This window comes from Triturus cristatus, chromosome 3_2 (assembly GCF_964204655.1).
Source record: "Triturus cristatus chromosome 3_2, aTriCri1.1, whole genome shotgun sequence".
Lineage (NCBI taxonomy): Eukaryota > Metazoa > Chordata > Amphibia > Caudata > Salamandridae > Triturus > Triturus cristatus.
The window spans coordinates 555,365,038-555,382,711 of NC_140584.1; the positions used below are offsets into that span (position 1 = coordinate 555,365,038).

Here is a 17,674-nt window from a genome sequence, read left to right on the forward strand (position 1 = left end):
GCCATGGAGGAAAGGAAGATGGTCTTAAATCATGAGCAAAGTCTTAAGGAGCTGGAGCTAAGGAATAGAGCCAGCTCTGATGGTGGCAGCAACTCATCAAGACAGGCAGACAGAATTGTGCACATCCCTAAGAATGTAGGCGAGGAATTCAAGAAGTGGGACGATATACAAAGGTGGTTTCAGGGTTATGAGGCAGCGATACACATGAATGGGGTCCCTGAGGAGAATTGGGGATCAGGATTGTGGCCTCTGTTTCTAGAAGAAGCAAGGGATACTTTAGTAGCTTTGGGTAAGGGGTATAACCTCACCTATGCTGACATGAAGGAAGCCCTTTTCACTAGATATGGTCTCACTCCTGAAAAATACAGGGATCAGTTCAGGTCCAGTAAGATGTCTGATGCCAACACTTGGTTGGAATGTGTAGATATGTTTTGCAGGTCACTGGATGCCTGGGTGAAAGGCAGTAATGTGACAGATTTTCAGGGGCTCTACAATTTGATTGCATGGGAGCACTTGTCTAGTCTATGTTTTGCAGATCTGCGCCAGCACCTAGTCGATAGTAAGCTGACTGACCCCAGGAAGCTTGCTATGGAGGCGGACCACTGGGTGACTACCCGGGTCCACAAAAAAGTAGTTGGGGGAGACTCAGCCAAAGGTGGGCAGGGTCCACAGCAGAAAAGTGGGGGGGAACAAGGGTAAAACACAGGAGTTCTCTAAAGGCCACCAAACTAACACCCAGGGTAAAGGTTCCCATCCCCTCGGAGATAAGAAGCAAGGGGTCCCTTCAGGAAAGCCTGCTGAGACTGGACCCCGCAAATGTTTTTCATGTGACCAGATGGGCCACATGAAGGGGGACCCCAAGTGCCCTAAGGGGGCACAGCCATCCACCGGTGGGCAGTCCATGGTGTTGACTAGTGTAGCGCTTGGGGAGGAAGAGTACCCACAGGAGGGTGGGGATCCCGCAGAAACCACCCTCGTCTCACTAGGGGACAGTGAGATGGTCCCAGAAAACCAGGTGCCCCCTAACACAAAAAAATACAGCACCTGGGTGACCATCAATGGGAAAAGGGTAGAGGCTCTCAGAGATACTGGAGCCAGTGTGATCTCAGTCCGGTGTCACCTGATCTCTGAGAAGCATTCCACCAAGTAATTGCTGTGGACAATTCAGAGCGCCAGTGTCTGGTGGCGCAGGTTCCCTTCGAGTGGGGGGGTCTAAAGTCCCTTGAGGGTGGTTGTGAGCCCTTTCATGCCTGTACATTGTCTTCTAGGTAACTACCTGGAGCAGTCCTTATGGAAGGATGTTGAGCTCAGGTCTCACTTGGAGATGCTTGGGTTGCCAGAGTGGACATGCATGTCCACTCGGTCAATGACGGCCAGAGAGGGTAATCAAGAGGACTTCGAACCTCAAACAGTGGCCCAAATTCCGGTCAAGAGAAAGGGCAAGGGGCGTGGGAAATGGCCCCTGATGTTCCCACAGACTGGGAGGAGGCGGACCTTGAGGGGGACGCCCCGGTGCCTACAGGGGAGCAGATAGCTGAACTGGGGGACATCTCGGAGCTGACCCATTGGCAGCAACAAGGGGGTCCCACCAGGGAGGAATTCTGCAAGGTGCAGAAAGAGTGCCCTTCTCTTGAGGGTCTGCGGCGGCAGGCTGCAGACCAGGCAGCTGGTGATCAGTACGGATCACATTGGATCTACTGGGAGAATGATCTCCTGTATAGTGAACCTAAGGTCGCTGATCCTGGGTCAACCTGTGTGCTGGTGGTACCCCAGCGTTTCAGGACCTTCCTACTGGGTCTGGCTCATGAGGTGCCTTTGGCAGGACATTTGGGGCAGGACAAGACCTTTGACAGGCTTGTCACCCACTTCTTCTGGCCCCAAATGCGAAGGCAGTCAGATGGAGATTGCAGGTCTTGCCAAACTTGCCAGGCAAGTGGTAAGAGCGGGAGGAAGGTCAAAGCTCCTCTCCAGCCTTTTCCAGTCGTTGGAGCACCCTTTGGAAGGGTAGGAATGGACATTGTGGGGACAATGGATCCCAAGACAACCATGGGCAACAGGTACATCCTGGCCTTGATGGACCATGCCACCCGGTACCCGGAGGCAATCCCTCTCAGAACAACGACGGCGTCAGTGGTGGGCCGGGCGTTAATGGGGATATTTTCCTGTGTGGGGTTCCCCAGAGAGGTGGTTTCTGACAGAGTGACCAATTTCATATCCAAGTATATGACATCCCTGTGGAAGCAGTGTGGTGTAACCTACAAGTTCACCACCCCTTACCACCCACAAGGTAACGGTCTGGTGGAGAGATTCAACCAGACCTTGAAGGGCATGATTAAGGGTCTAACTGAACCCATGAGGCATAAGTGGGATGTCCTCTTACCATGCCTTCTCTTTGCATACAGGATGTTGCCACAGAAGTTTTTTGGGTTCAGTCCCTTTGAGCTTCTGTATGGTCACCCTATGAGAAGACCTCTGAGTTTGGTGAAGGAAGGCTGGGAGGCAGCTTCCAGGAAAACTCCCCAGGATATGTTTAATTACATGCTGGCCTTCAGAAACCAAACTGCCCGCTTCAGGAGACTCGCTCATGCGAACCTGGAAGCCAGCCAGGAAGAAATGAAGAAGTGGGATGACCAGAATGCTACTCTGGTCGAATTTCAACCTGGGCAGAAAGTGTGGGTTATGGTCCCAGTGGAACCTTGTGCCTTGCAGGACATGTGGATTGAGCCATTTGAGGTGGTGGAGCGCAAAAGTGATGTCACCTACCTGGTGGATTTACAGGTTCCAAGGAAACCTTGGAGGGTCCTCCATGTGAACCGCCTCAAGCCCCACTTGGTCCGAAGTGAGCATGCTCTTGGTGACAGGTGATGGGGTGGAAGAGGAGAGAGAACCTCTCCCTGATCTCCTGTCTGCCAAGGAGCACGATGGGTCCGTGGAAGGTGTGATCCTCTCCCCTACCCTGACCCCCAAGCAACAGAGCGACTGTCGCCAAGTGTTGGGTCAGTTTGCCCCACTGTTCTCTCCGACCCCAGGTGTTACTCACTGGTGTACCCATGACGTGGACACCGGTGACAGCCCTCCTGTGAAGCACAAGATTTACAGGTCGACTGACCGGGTCAAGTCTAGCATCAAAGAGAACGTCTCTAAGTTGTTGGCGTTAGGGGAGATCGAGCCTTTCACTAGTCCTTAGGCCAGCCCAGTGGTCTTGGTTCCAAAGGCCGCTGCACCCGGTGCCACTCCAGAACTGGGGCTTTGTGTGGACTACGGCGGGCTCAATGCCGTCACCAAGACTGACACACACCACATCCCCAGAGCTGATGAGCTAATTGATCGGTTGGGAGCTGCCAAGTTCCTCAGCATGTTCGATTTACCATCTGGGTACTGGCAGATTGCCCTAACCGAGGGGGCCATGGAGAGGTCAGCATTCTCAACCCCCAAAGTACATTACCAGTTCCTGGTGATGCCCTTTGGGTTGAAGAATGCCCCTGCCACCTTTCAGAGGTTGGTCAAGCAGGTGTGGGCTGGACTCGAGGATTTCAGTGCGGCCTACCTGGATGGCATCGCAGTGTTCAGTTCCACTTGGGCAGAGCACTTGCAACACCTCAGTGAAGTGTTGAGAGCTTTGCAAAGGGCAGGCCTCACGATCAAGGACAGTTACTGCCAGATCGGGCAGTGTTCTGTGGTGTACTTGGGACACCAAGTAGGAAGCGGGCCAGTGGCGCCCCTACAACCCAAGATCGACACCATCCTGGCTTGGGAGCCCCACAAGACCCAGACAGAGGTGAGAGCCTTCTTAGGTCTCAACGAGTACTACAGGATGTTTGTTAAGGGCTATGGCACCATTGTTACCCCCTTGGCAGAGCTGACTTCCAGGAAGCAGCCCAAGAAGGTGACCTGGACTGAGTCCTGCCAGAAGGCTTTTGATGCCCTTAAGGCCGCCATGTGCACGGCACCCATGCTCAAGGCACCCGACTTCTCCAAGGAATTTGTCATGCAGACTGATGCCTCAGAGCATGGTGTGGGAGCGGTGCTCTCACAACTGAACGAAGAGGGCCTAGACCAGCCTGTAGTCTTCCTTAGCAGACTACTCCCCAGGGAACAGAGGTAGAGTGCCATCGAAAGGGTGGCTTTCGCTGTGGTCTGGGCACTAAAGGAGCTGAGGCCCTACCTGTTTGGGACTCACTTCCGGGTTCAGACAGACCACAGGCTCCTCAAATTGTTAATGCAAATGAGTGGTGTGAGAGGTGAGAATCCAAAACTGATTAGGTGGTCCATCTCCCTACAGGGAATGGACTTTACGGTGGAACACCGTCCTGGCACAGAGTACGCCAATGCAGATGGTCTATCCAGGTTCTTCCGCCTTAGTGAACAGAACTCCCAAGAGGGTGGGTAGTTCTCCCTACTTTCAGCTGGAGGGGACATGTGTTAGACTTGGCATCTTTTGGCATGTTTCCCCTGAGTTTTTTGCTTTCTGACCGCACGGTTCTGACTGTTTGTGCTCTTAGTGTTTCTGCGCTCTTTTCTCACTGCTCATCAGTGGTAAAGTGCAAGTGCTCCTGTGGTAAAATGTGTAATGGATTGGAGTTTCCATGATTGGCCTGTTTGATTTATGTGTCAGTCCCTAGTAAAGTACACTGCATATGCCGGGGCCTGTGAATCAAATGCTCGTTTGTGGGCTGCAGCACAGGATTGTGCCACCCACACGAACGGACCATAAAAGGTAACTCAGACCCGCCATTGCGGAATCTGCACGCAGTTGTAACTGCCATGTCGACTTGGCCAGTGCACACACTTGCCAGTCCCTCGCCTTCCCTTTTCTTACATGTCAGCCACCCCTAAGGTAGGCCCAAGGTACCCCTGTGTGCCGAGTGCAGTCGATGTGAAAGGTAAGACATGCCCTGTGTGTGTGGCATGTCCTGATAGTGAACTACGGCCAATTTAGTTTTTCGCTATTGCAAGGCTATCTGTTCCCCATAGGACAGAATGGGGAGTTTGTTTATAACATCTTATAAACATAACTGGCCCGGGGAATTAGGTGGGAAAATAAAGTTTAGTATGCCTGAACTCAGAATCCAAAGATGCATCTTTTAGTGAAGGTGATTTTTATATTCTGGGTTTGAAAATACCACTTTTAGAAAGTAGGTATTTTCTTGCTCAGTCATCCCGTGTGCCTCTGCTGGAATGTGGATTGCATGTCTGGGTTTTGGATGACAGAAGGCTGGGGAGCAGGAGTGGCTCCAGATAGTCTAGGTGGGTCAGGAAAGGGCTGAATAGACCTGGGCTGCAATTGGGGAAGGGGGAGGAGATTTCCTTGCACCTCAAAGGGCCTGGTCTGCCTCTGACAATGCTGTCTCCACTTCCTCCCAGGAAGTCACACCAGAGAAGGCAGAAATGGTTCTGGCTGGGCACAGACACTCTCTGCCTAAGAGATCAAAGGATTTTGGGCTAAAAATATTGGGGCCCAGACCCCTGACCTTCATAACTCTTTTGGCTCAAGAAGACTGCCAAGAAGAAGAGCTGGAGAAGCTGTGAGGAGAAACTACCACTTTGCAGTGTGCTTTGATGTGTTGGCCTGCAGTGGCTGCTTCTGTCTTGGGCAGTGAAAGAACCAGACTGAACTTTTTGCAATCTACTTTTGTGAGTTTCTCCAAGGGCTTGAGGTAGAGCGTGCCCCCTGTTCTCAGGAACAGCAAAGACTTCAAGCTCTCCTGCCCTCAGCACTGGGGACTGTGTGTTTTGTGCTGCAACAGAGGAAAAAGCAACCCGACGCCGTCTATGATGCCACTGTTGACTCCGTGTCCTGAAGGCACCGCAGAGGGCACCGCCGCAATGCTGCATCGCGACCCTGGTCTCACCGACGACGCCTGCTGACGACTCCACCAAGCCGCTGCTCACACTGCAACCTGTGGGCACCGCACTGCGTACTGCACGATGACGCGTTGGTATCCCCGACGACGATGCCACACGCCGAAATCTACGCAGCAGCTTGAACCATGGTTCGAGGGCACCGCTCGTAAAGTTACACAACGTACCGCCCTCATCCCACACCGCAGCCTTGGCCTACCAACGCCGGCACCATCGACTCCAGTTCGTCAGCCGACGACAGTGCTTCAGTCACCACGACGCCGCTGCTTGCACTGTGTCCTGCCAGCACCACCTCGAGCACTGCCTTCACCTCGCCCCTGGTCTCACCAACGATGCCATCTGATGCCACCACTGAGCCGCTGCTCGCACCGCGACCTGAGGGCTCTGCACGCCGGACCGCTGCACGTTACACCGCAGCACCCGACGCCTGCCGACGCCAGCGCTCCTGACTTCTACAGAGGGGAATTCGACCGGCAACGGGTGTGACTTCAAGGGCCCCGACGACTCCTGCACCGACCTCCGGAACCGACGCCTGCGGATGCCGTGCTTTCGGAGCTCATCGAGCGGTCGCCGACGCCCTGCATTTCTAAAAGGTACTGTGTGCGGGTCTTCCCAACACCGTAGCTGGCCTACGACGCCGCGGTCAGCCAGAACTGTCTGGATTTGTTTGCTTATGACGCCGTGATAGCCCAGACAGAGGTATCGACATCAGGGAACTATTTTTCAAGCATATTTTGATAATTGAAGATTTTTAAGTACTGTATTGTGGATTTTTATCGTTTTTGGTCTTGTCTTAAATATATAAAAATATTGGATATTTTTCTAAACTGTTTTGGTGTCATAGTATGAGAGCAACATCCGGATTGACTGGGGAGCCTGTGCTTTCCCAGAGACTGCTGGGATTGAAGGATTGAGGCGGCCATCGGCATCGGAGGATGCGAAAGGTGCATTTTTGTAATCATTATTTTCTCCCGGCTGTTCCTCCGTCCCCCTTTCATTTTGTGGCCGCTGCCACTGGATGTTGGCAGAGGGACATAGCAGGTAGGGAACGGGCCATCAATTGTTCTTTTTGCATTTGTCACCCCGAGTGGGACAGGTATGCCCAGATGTGAGTTCAATGCTCTCTATGCCACTGGAGACAAGCTAGCCTGACTGATGAAACCGGCCACAGGATGTGTGTTTCTGGTTCAGGGAGGACCTGGCCTAGCAGTTCGGGCTGGACTGTTCACATGGGGAGTAGGGTCAAGACTGATTTGCATATGATGTGGTTTAAACTGGAATGGCATGGGAAGCAAAATAACAATGGATTTAGGCCCAGATGTATGTACTGGGATGAATGTTTGACACGGTTCAACATTCTGCCTATCAATTGTTCTTTTTGCATTTGTCACTCCGAGTGGGACAGGTATGCCCAGACTTGGGTCCCATCCTCTGGATGCCATTGGAGTCATGCTAATCTGGGTGATGAGGGGTGAAACCCCAAAACTAGTCCCAGGATGCTTGTTTTCGGTCCAGGGGGATCTGGCCTGGAAATTTGGACTGGACTGTTTGTAATAAGGGTAAATAAGCCCATGTAGCCGAGGTGTAGATAGAAGATGAAGGTTTATTGTAGATCATAAGGTGAGCCCCACCAGGAGCAGCTCCCCCCATGGGGAGCAGGGTCAAGACTGATTTGCGTATGGCTGGGTATAAACTGGAATGGTATGGGGAGCAAAAAAAGATGTATTTAGGCCCAGATCTCTGTACTGGGGTGAATGTTTGAAATTGCGCAACATTTGGTCCATGAATTGTTCTTTTTGCATTTGTCGCCCTGAGTGGGACGGGCAGGTCCAGGCGTGCTCTCCATGCTGGTCCCAGGATGCTTCTTTCCAGTCCAGGTTCTTTTTGGTAATTATTCTAGGCTAAAAAACAGGCTTGGGGTTAGGTATATTTCAAAGCACCAAATCTAAAACACAGACTATAAATTCCACATGCATTCCTTACTGTAAAGAATAGAAAACGCAAGGAATTGTAAAGAAATCAGGGTTAGGGTTTATGAATAGATGTAGGGATCAGAGTATGTGTTTACAGTTGGGGTTAAATTTAGGGATAGGTTATTGGATTAGGGTTGGTTCTCACCGTTTAGAGATAGGGTGTAAATGTAGGATTTATGTTTGAGGTCGAAGACGGATTTAGATTTTTGGTTGGATTATGTGTAACTTGTGGTAAAAAAAAAAAAAAAAAAAAAAAAAACACTTGACTGTTACGCTTTCATAATACCTAAAAAGAAAATGGTTAAAGTCTGATCGTTTGGAAAAACCGCAGCTCGTGTTTCATGAACAAATTTCTTTTTAGAGCACACTGGATATTCTGATACTTTGAACTTAAATTTACTAATCTTTTGAAGCCTTGGAGAGCTCATGGAATCTGTTCTGGTGAAGTATGTGGTGATTCTATTATTTAAAATGAGTGCGGCTATAATGTATCATGGAGTTTTTTTTTTGTTTTTTTAACTGGTCCAATACCTCTGCCGAAAATGTGCTATTGTTTTTTTTTTTTAATAAGCGTTACTGGAGACAGCACGGACTCCTATGGCTCTCTCCGCCGAATTCTGCCCTCGCCAGAACACAGGAATAGATCACACGAGAAGCAGTTCTGCCGCTGACAGAAAGAAAAGTTATTGGCCCTTTTGCCCTGTCAGAGGGATGGTTCTCCGTAAGGAGGGGCAGAGATGCTGCATGCGTGAAATGAAAGGGTTGCAGCAGACGCTGCCGACTCCCCGAGGAGGCTGCAGCAGGCGGTGTGTGCAGACATTTCCTGGAGTTCCCGGTGCTGTGCTCCCTGACCCCAGTGGCAGTCCCCTCGCACTGCACCTCTCTCTCTTTCTCTCCACAGCTGCTGATGCCAGCGCCAGAGCGAGGCTGCTCCATTCTCTCTCTCATTCCACTCCGACCAGCCGGGGGACCTTCAGGGTCGAAGGTTTCGCCCTCCCGGCACCGACCTCCACCTCCAGCCGACCCCGGGGCGCAACCTCCCATGGAGGAGCTTCTCTAGCGGAACACAGGACATCGGGTAAGAGGTAACCAGAGAGAAGGGGAAATAAATCACAAGAGGGGAGGGGGAATACAAGCAGAACACAAAGACTTGGGTTAAGAGGTGGCTGCTTGTCAAAGAGGGCGCAGGCAGGGGCTGTCCCTGCTGCTGCTGCTGCAGAAACAACAAAAGCACGGCTGGGGCATGTAGTGTCTGCTTCTGAAATATGATATTCCGGATTGTATTTTTCATTTGGAAAGCGTTTATTAAAAGCTGGGACGTCCCCACGCACTCTCCCGCCTCGTTTGTTGTTTTTTCTTCTGCGTTTTTGCCGGAGGGATGCTTTTTTCTGTTGTTTACAGAGGCGCAGCCGGCAGTAGTGGTTGATGCCTGGTGAGGCGAAGGCCAGAGACCCGGATGAAGGAGCGGGGTCAGGCTGAGGGGTGCCCAGGGCTGTTGATCCGAGGCTCGCAGCCCGTTTGTTCCAGCAGCCTTCCCCAGCTCTGCGTGCACTGGTGGGGGCGGGGGTGACATCTCAGCCCGCCTCTGCCTCACAACCCCGGCTCTCCTTTGCACCCCGCGTAGATGAGATCCAGAGGCCGGGGGATCACGATCTCCGAGGCCCAAGCCTGCCGAGGGGGCGGCTCGGGGGTCACGGGATGCGCCTTGGCGGTGAAGCGTGGGGTGCGGGGCCAAGGGCAGCTCTCAGCCAGGGCTGCCTCTGTGCGAGGATGAGGGAGGAGAATAGATGCATTGCGAGCCGTTCAGAAAGTGAAACTAAAAGGGTCAGGGAGGGAATCCAGGACAGCGATGAGAGTGGGTGCAGGCGCTACTGCCGCTGCCGCCTCATTGTGCCGGGCGCCGTAGGAGCTTCCGGCAGGCGACGCAGTGTGAGGGGTGCTACCCCCTCAAACTGCAGTGCACGCGGGGTGAAGCAGCACGGAATACGCACCCCGTCTCCTCTCCGCGCAGTGCACTCGCGGTGGACCAGGGGATATAGGCAGAGTGCTCCCGGTCATCTCCTTGGAGTGCACCCGGGGTGAAGCAGGGCTAAGCACTGCTCTCTCCTCACCGTGCACTGCACCCGGGGTGATGCAGGGGACACGCAGAGTTCCTGTTCGCCTCTTCACGGTGCTTCGGGGTGAAGCAGGGCTTGAACCGGGAACTACAGCTTCCTCATTGTGCAGTGCATTCTGGGCATAGCAGGGGGCAGGTGGGTGCTTCTAGTTCCTCGCTGCTCTGTGCACCCGGGGAGATGCAGGGATGTCCTGTGCTCATCGGTACCGTGCAGTGCGTTCAGGTGAAGCAGGGGGCGGTCACCTGGTTCTTGTTTGCTCTTTATTTGGAAGTTCTACGCTGATGCTGGGAGCCGCTGCCTCGGAGTGTAGGGCTCTCGGGTTGAGGCATAGTGCTGTTTCCTCCGCATTGAGTGTGCAGGGGTGAGAATCGAATGCCAGTGACAGGCTTGCACTGAGTGCCGCTGCCTCTATTGATATATGTGGTGCCTCTCATTGCCTGGTGCACCATGAACAGCCCAGAAGGCACACTAGGCATGGGTGATGTGCGCCGAGTGCCGTCTTCTGTGCACTGTGCAGGGCACCAGGACTTCCTGTGCCGTCATGCAATGGATGGAAAAAGGGCCCTGCTGCACCTGCGCTGTGTGCCATGGCTGCACTGCACGCCGTCGGCGCCGCACTATCCCAAGACCGCCAGAAATGCTCGAATCAAATGCTGTGTGTGTGAGGTCGTACCCTGCACGTACTCTTACGTACCCTACGTTTGTTGGGCTTCACGAGAAGGGATGTGAGATCCCTGCTGCCCACGTCACTTAGGGCTGTGAAGCAGTGCTGCAAAAACTGCCCCAGGTGTGCCAGGGTAGACATTGGGCGACTGCCTTTACTGTATGTGTGCCGGGCTACCGAGAGAGAGTTTGGCTTGCCTGGTTATACAGTGGGGAGTACTCCTCGTTGTGTTTTGTGCTACGGGTGTTCCCCCAGTACGTCGTGGGTGAAAGTCCTCTAGGGTTGCTTAGACTGTATTAAAGCGCGGGGTGAGTGATGCTGAGTTCTTTGATGCACTAGAGGCAGCCAGGGGGGTGTATAGTGGGAGATACCAGTAACGTAGCCAGTATGTCCTGGACCCTAGTGCAAGAAAGAAAAGGGACCCACTGGCTGCTGCTTGAATGATAAAATAGAGCAATATTCAGGGTTCAGTGGGTGGCTCTGTATCTCGGTGCCACTGCACCTGTTGCACCCGTGGAAGCTACGCTCCTGGGAGAGACGCTTCTCTGCACTGTGTGCCGTAGCTGCCTTTATGGTGCCCGGGTATAACAAAAGTCCGTGATACTCGTCATTGTACTGTGTCAGCGGTACTCAGTGCCTTAGGCTGTGCCCACGTGTAGGCAGACTGGTTGATGCTCTGATCAGGTCGTGTGCCAGGCTAAGGCTGTACCGGGTTGTGATAGGGCATATAATGGGCGAGGTTCCTCATTTGTGTTATGTGGCAGAATATAGTGTGGTTCATACGCCGCATCCCGTTATCGTGAGGCTTGCCAGGCCTACTTAGTATGGGGAAACACAGCCTTTACAACAAGGTTTTTACCACGTAGTGACTTAACCATGCATTTTTAAGTACACGTTTTTACAACGTGTATGTTTTTACAATGAATGCCTTTACCACGCATTTAAGGTAAGTTGGGGGCATGAGGGGTCTCCCCCCCACTAATACATTGTTTTTAAATAAATAAACAATGCGTGGTAATGGCATCCATTGTAAAAACATACACGTTATTAAAAAAATGCGTGATAAAAAATGCGTGGTTAAGGCTTGAGACGTTTTTCCCTGCGTTGTTCCGTCATCCAACCCTTAGTATGACCAGCTGCCCCAGGGCACACAGCTGGTGATATGTCTCATTGTGCTCTGTGCCAGGGTTATCTAAAAGCGAGAGGCTGAACCAGGGCCGGTGGGATAAGATTCCTCACTGAAGTTTGCGTCTTTACAGCCTGGAGGGTATAATGCTGTGCTTCTCCATTGCATTTTGTTCCAGGTTGTCTAGATTGTGTCAAACTGTGCCAGGGAATTAAGTGGTGGATACTCCTTAATGTAGTGTGTGTTAGGGCAGCCTTGAGTGCACCAGGCCGTGGCAGAGTGTTGATTAGGTGAAATTCCTCTTTTGCTTTGTGTGCCTGGATTTAGTGTCCCATATGCCACATTGTGTTGTGATCCATGGAATGGAGCCCGTGGTACCCCTCACTGTGTTGTGTACTTGAATACGGAAGGGTTCACACCACACATTGTGTTGGGTAGCATGGTATGAAGTACGTGATACCCCTCGCTGTGTTGTCTGCTTGGATATAAAATGGGTCATGGACTCATTGTGTTGTGTAGCAGAGTATGGATGGGTGATAACCCTCATTGTGTTGTGTAGCCAAGATTTGGAGTTAGTGATACCCCTAATTGTGTTCAGCAGATTACCAAGTGGGTGATACCCCGCATTGTATGGTGTAGCAGGGTATGGAGTTAGTGAAATCCTCTTTGTCTCTGTAGCAGGGTGTGGAGTGGGCGTTACCTCTCTTTGTTTTGTGCAGCCAGGATTTGGAGTTAGTGATACTACTCATTGTGTTGTGTAGCAGGGTATGGAGTGGGTGATACCCCTCACTGTTGTGTATTTGGGTATGGAGTGGGTGGTACCCCTCACAGTGTTCTGTAGCAGAGTATGGAGTGGGTGGTACCCTTCACTGTGTGCTGTAGCAGAGTATGGAGTGGGTGGTACCCTTCACTGTGTTCTGTAGCAGAGTATGGAGTGGGTGGTACCCTTCACTGTGTTGTGTAGTTGGCTATGGAGTGGGTGGTACCCTTCACTGTGTTGTGTAGTAGGCTATGGAGTGGGTGGTACCCCTCACTGTGTTCTGTAGCAGAGTATGGAGTGGGTGGTACTCCTCACTGTGTTCTGTAGCAGAGTATGGAGTGGGTGGTACCCTTCACTGTGTTCTGTAGCAGAGTATGGAGTGGGTGGTACCCTTCACTGTGTTGTGTAGTAGGCTATGGAGTGGGTGGTACCCTTCACTGTGTTGTGTAGTAGGCTATGGAGTGGGTGGTACCCCTCACTGTGTTCTGTAGCAGAGTATGGAGTGGGTGGTACTCCTCACTGTGTTCTGTAGCAGAGTATGGAGTGGGTGGTACTCCTCACTGTGTTCTGTAGCAGAGTATGGAGTGGGTGGTACCCTTCACTGTTGTGTAGTAGGCTATGGAGTGGGTGGTACCCTTCACTGTGTTCTGTAGCAGAGTATGGAGTGGGTGGTACCCCTCACTGTGTTCTGTAGCAGAGTATGGAGTGGGTGGTACTCCTCACTGTGTTCTGTAGCAGAGTATGGAGTGGGTGGTACCCTTCACTGTTGTGTAGTAGGCTATGGAGTGGGTGGTACCCTTCACTGTGTTCTGTAGCAGAGTATGGAGTGGGTGGTACCCCTCACTGTGTTCTGTAGCAGAGTATGGAGTGGGTGGTACTCCTCACTGTGTTCTGTAGCAGAGTATGGAGTGGGTGGTACCCTTCACTGTGTTGTGTAGCCAGGGTTTGGAGTTAGTGATACCCTCACTCTGTGCCTGGATATTGATATAACCCAGCTACACAGTAGAAATCCACCAGCACTCACAGGAGCAGTTGCCCAGTATTTTATTGGGATTCGAGTACAAAGTGTACTCGAATCCCAATAAAATACTGGGCGACTGCTCCCGTGAGTGCTGGTGGATTTCTACCGCGTAGCTGGGATATTACAGCGCGATTTTCGCCTTTGCGCATAAAGCACCCGCCCACGAGTGAAAGGACACAGGTGATGTTCAGCAGCGAGATCTATCTATCCATCTATCCATCCATCCATCCATCCATCCATCCACACCCTTGTGGGCTTGGGTAGATAAGTGTCGGGTAATGGTGCCAACAAGGGAAATATTAGAAAATGTATTTAAATAAATTTAACGATTACATTATAGATGTCAAGCAATAACATCAACACTTAATGAAAAGCAAATTACTGTATATATACTCTAGAAAAAGAATGAAACAACACAAGCAGGTGTATTTCTTGGTTCATTATATTGTATTAAAAAAAATAAGATTGCATTTTGGGGTTCAAAACTAGGAAGATACTCCAGGAGCATTGATAATAGATCACAACCAATGTTTACACTAGAATTCACTAGTCATCGATGCATGTAAACCCAATACCAAACGTAAACAGAATGGAGAGACTGCCCTAAACATAGGATCAAATTCTGCCAAAAATATTCTTACCAACACTAAAAATAAAATGGGTTGGGGCGTTGACGTTTCAGTCTCTTCTGAAATGAATCTATGAGACAATCATCAGGACCAGATGTTTGAAGGAAGATCCAAGACCCCTCGCACATAAGTTGAGGAATCTGTAGAAGTATTCATATCGTGCACAAAACATGGAGAGGACAATTGTTGCAGGACTTCGTTTTATTTGTCATCGGTGCATTCAAAAGTCCATATAAAGAAATGTTGGTAGAAAACGGCTGCAATTCACCTGCGGCCCCTGTATGCATTCACTTAAGGTTGGGAGTAGAATTGGTCCCATCCCACGTTGGCTTGTGTGACTGGACTGGCTAGAATAGATCCGTGGTGCGAGGATAGAGTAGGGGGCTCCTCGTTGCATGGTGGGGGCCTGCTTTCCGGTACCTCGGAGGGCGTCGGAGGGTAGAGTGATGAAGTTTCTCGTTTGCGTTGTGTGCCTCTCTGAATACAGTGTGTGTGTTATGTGCCGGAGCCGCACAGAGAGGACGGGATGTGTGGTTAATGCGCCCTAATATTGAGTCTACCATGGCTGCCTTGTGTGAGTTCATGGTTTGCCAGGTTTTAATATATCACACCCTCAGTGTGCTGTGCTCTATGCATACACAAATGCCAAGTGTTGGGTCAAAGTGGGCGGTACTCCTCATTGTGCTGTGCATCGGGGCTCCCTGGTGGGCACATGCACATCAAACGACGTCCTCTTCTGTGTGCTGAGCATAATTCTTGCACCTGACAGCGAGTACATCAGGAACGCTTCTACGCCTTCCTTGTGCAGGGCACCAGGGCTGCCTGAGGGGCACATCGTGCATGGATGGTGCTGCGGCAGTCTCCTACTGCACGGCGGGGGTACTTTACACTAAAAGGGCCACAGTCAGGAGGCATGACGTGGATGCTGATCTCTACCTGGTGCGAAGTATGCCTGGGCGGTGGGCGCCGTCATGAGCACAGGGCAGGGATGGGGTGTGTAGGGATCGGCCGCTTCCGGGTGCTGGCTGTGAGGGGGGGGGGGGTGTCATGCTGCTCACAGCATGCGCGCGGTGAGCTCCGCGGAGACCACGGCAAGTAACGTGGATGCAAGCTGTCAATCTGCCTGGGAGACCTTAATACAAACAGAAATCAGACAGGTGGCAGGCAGCCCTGAGCCGCAGCCAGGGAAAGCAGGCAGCAGGGTGCCTCGGTCAGCGGAGGTGGCAAGGAGCTCAGGCTACTGGGAGGGTCGGGTACCAGGCATTAGGAGCCGCGGAGCAGGCAGTGGCGATCGAGACAGGCACAAGACGCGGCGGTGCATCAGGCGGAGAGCGGAAATTCAGGGGTCCGGAGCGGAATGGAGACAACAGGCAGCGGTGTCATGATAGACAGGTGTTCATTAGAAGACGGGGGCGGGGGGTGCAACTGTGTGTTAGGGGGTTGTGGAGAAGGCTGGTGTGCACTGCTGCATGGTGGAGCAACCAACTGTGCATGAAGAGTGGGAAGAGGCGGCAGCTGTGCATAGGGAAATGGGCGGAGCAGGCAGGTGTGCAGTAGGAGACAATATAGCAGTCACCTATCAAGAGATTAGTGGAGCAGGCAGCTGTGCTTTAGAGGATTGTGGAGCAGACGGGTGTGCGTTGCTGTATGGGGGAACAGGCAGCTGTGCATTAGGAGAATGGCGGGAGCAGGCAGCTATGTATTAGGAGAGTGGTCGGAGCAAGCAGTTGTGCTATAGGAGACAAGGAACGGAGGCAGTTAACTTTCTAGAGATTGGGGCGCATGCAGCTATGCATTAGAGTGAGCGCGGTAGGCAACAGCGTATTCTGTTAGAAGGCGGTGGAGCAGGCAGCTCTGTATTAGGACACGGGTGGAGCAGGCAGCTCTGTGTTAGGGGTTTGTGAAGAAGGCTGGTGTGCACTGCGAATCAGTCAACTGCTAAAAGATTAGTGGAACGGACAGTTGTGCATTGGAGGATAGTGTAGGAGGCAGGTGTGCACTACGGCATGATGGAGCACGCTGCTCTGCTTTAGGAGAGTGGGCAAAGCAGGCACTGCATTAAGTGATTGGTCGCAACAAGCAGCTGTGCAGTAAGAGGCAAGGGACAGGGAAGCATGCAGCTATGCATTAGGACACGAGGGAGCAGGCAGCGGGGTAGTAGAAGATAGTGGAGCAGGCAGCGATGTATTAGAAGATGAAAGAACAAGCAGCTATGCAGTTGGAGACAAAGTAACATATTTGGGGAGCTGTGATTCAGGTTTGGGGAGCGTGCAGCTGTGTAGCAGATTCTGGGAGGTGGCAGCTGTGTGACATATTTAGGGGGCTCTCACCTGTGATCCAGATGCTTCCAGATGCTGGGAGCGCACAGCTTTGATACAGATACGGGGAGCTCTCAGCTGTGATCCACATTCAGGAAGTTTCTTTGATCCAGATGCAGGGAGCTCACAGCTTTGATCCAGATGGGGGCAGCTCACAGCTTTGATCCAGATGGGGGCAGCTCACAGCTTTGATCCAGATGCGTGGAGCTCTCAGCTGTGATCCAGATGCGTGGAGCTCTCAGCTGTGATCCAGATGCGTGGAGCTCTCAGCTGTGATCCAGATGCGTGGAGCTCTCAGCTGTGATCCAGATGCGTGGAGCTCTCAGCTGTGATCCAGATGCGTGGAGCTCTCAGCTGTGATCCAGATTCGGGGAGCTCTCAGCTGTGATCCAGATTCGGGGAGCTCTCTGCTGTGATCCAGATTCGGGGAGCTCACAGCTTTGATCCAGATGCGGGGAGCTCTCATCTGTGACCAGATTCATGGACCTCACAGCTTTGATCCAGATGCTGGAAGCTCTCAACTGTGATCCAGATTCGGGGAGCAGTCAGCTGTGATCCAGATCCGGGGAGCTGTCAGCTGCGATCCAGATTCGGGGAGCTTTCGGCTGTGATCCAGATTCAGGGAGCTGTCAGCTGTGAGTCAGCTTTAGGGAGGTGGCAGCCCTGTATTTGGAAGCAGGGGGTCTTGTCGCTGGCTTTCAGGAGCTAGGGGAAGCAGGCAGAGATGTTTCAGGGTAAGGCGGTAGCAGGCAGCAAGGAGTCTGCAGCCAGAAGACAGCAGACTGAGAACCTTCAGAGTAGGAGCAGAGGCAGCGCGGGGAGCCTGGAGACACAAATAGCAGACAGTGGAGTGTCAGACTTGGGAGTAGGGACAGAGAGTAGGGTGTCTGGAGCTAGAGGAGCAAGGAGCTTGGAGGTGAGTCTTGGGAGTAGGAGAGACTTGGTGTAGGGGGTTGGGAATCCCAGGTAGAAGACAGTGGTATGAAAGCCTTGATGGCAGGGGCAGAGAGTAGAGTTTCTGGTGCCAGAGATAGAAGACAGTGGAATTAAAGCTGGGGGTGGCGTAATAATTTGTGTGGGGGTGGGAGGGGAAGTCTGGAACCAGAGGGAGTAGGAGCAGGAGTAGGGGTCTGGATTCAGAACAGAAGGCCCGAGAAATGAGCCGTGGGAGTAAGAGCAGGAGTAGAGGGTGTGGAACCAGAAC

General features: G+C 52.1%; 1 protein-coding gene across 2 annotated transcripts in view; it reads left to right on the plus strand.

Moving 5' to 3' along the window:
* The first annotated feature begins 8,595 nt into the window (after nucleotides 1–8,595).
* The window catches only part of MPPED2 (metallophosphoesterase domain containing 2), a 590,399-nt gene continuing 581,320 nt past the window's right edge, over nucleotides 8,596–17,674 (plus strand). The window contains exon 1 of one of the 2 annotated variants that reach the window (XM_085648294.1): nucleotides 8,596–8,920. The gene's annotated coding sequence lies outside the window, so the exon portion shown is untranslated. The remainder of the gene's footprint in view (nucleotides 8,921–17,674) is intronic. The other variant, XM_085648293.1, reaches the window with a different exon arrangement.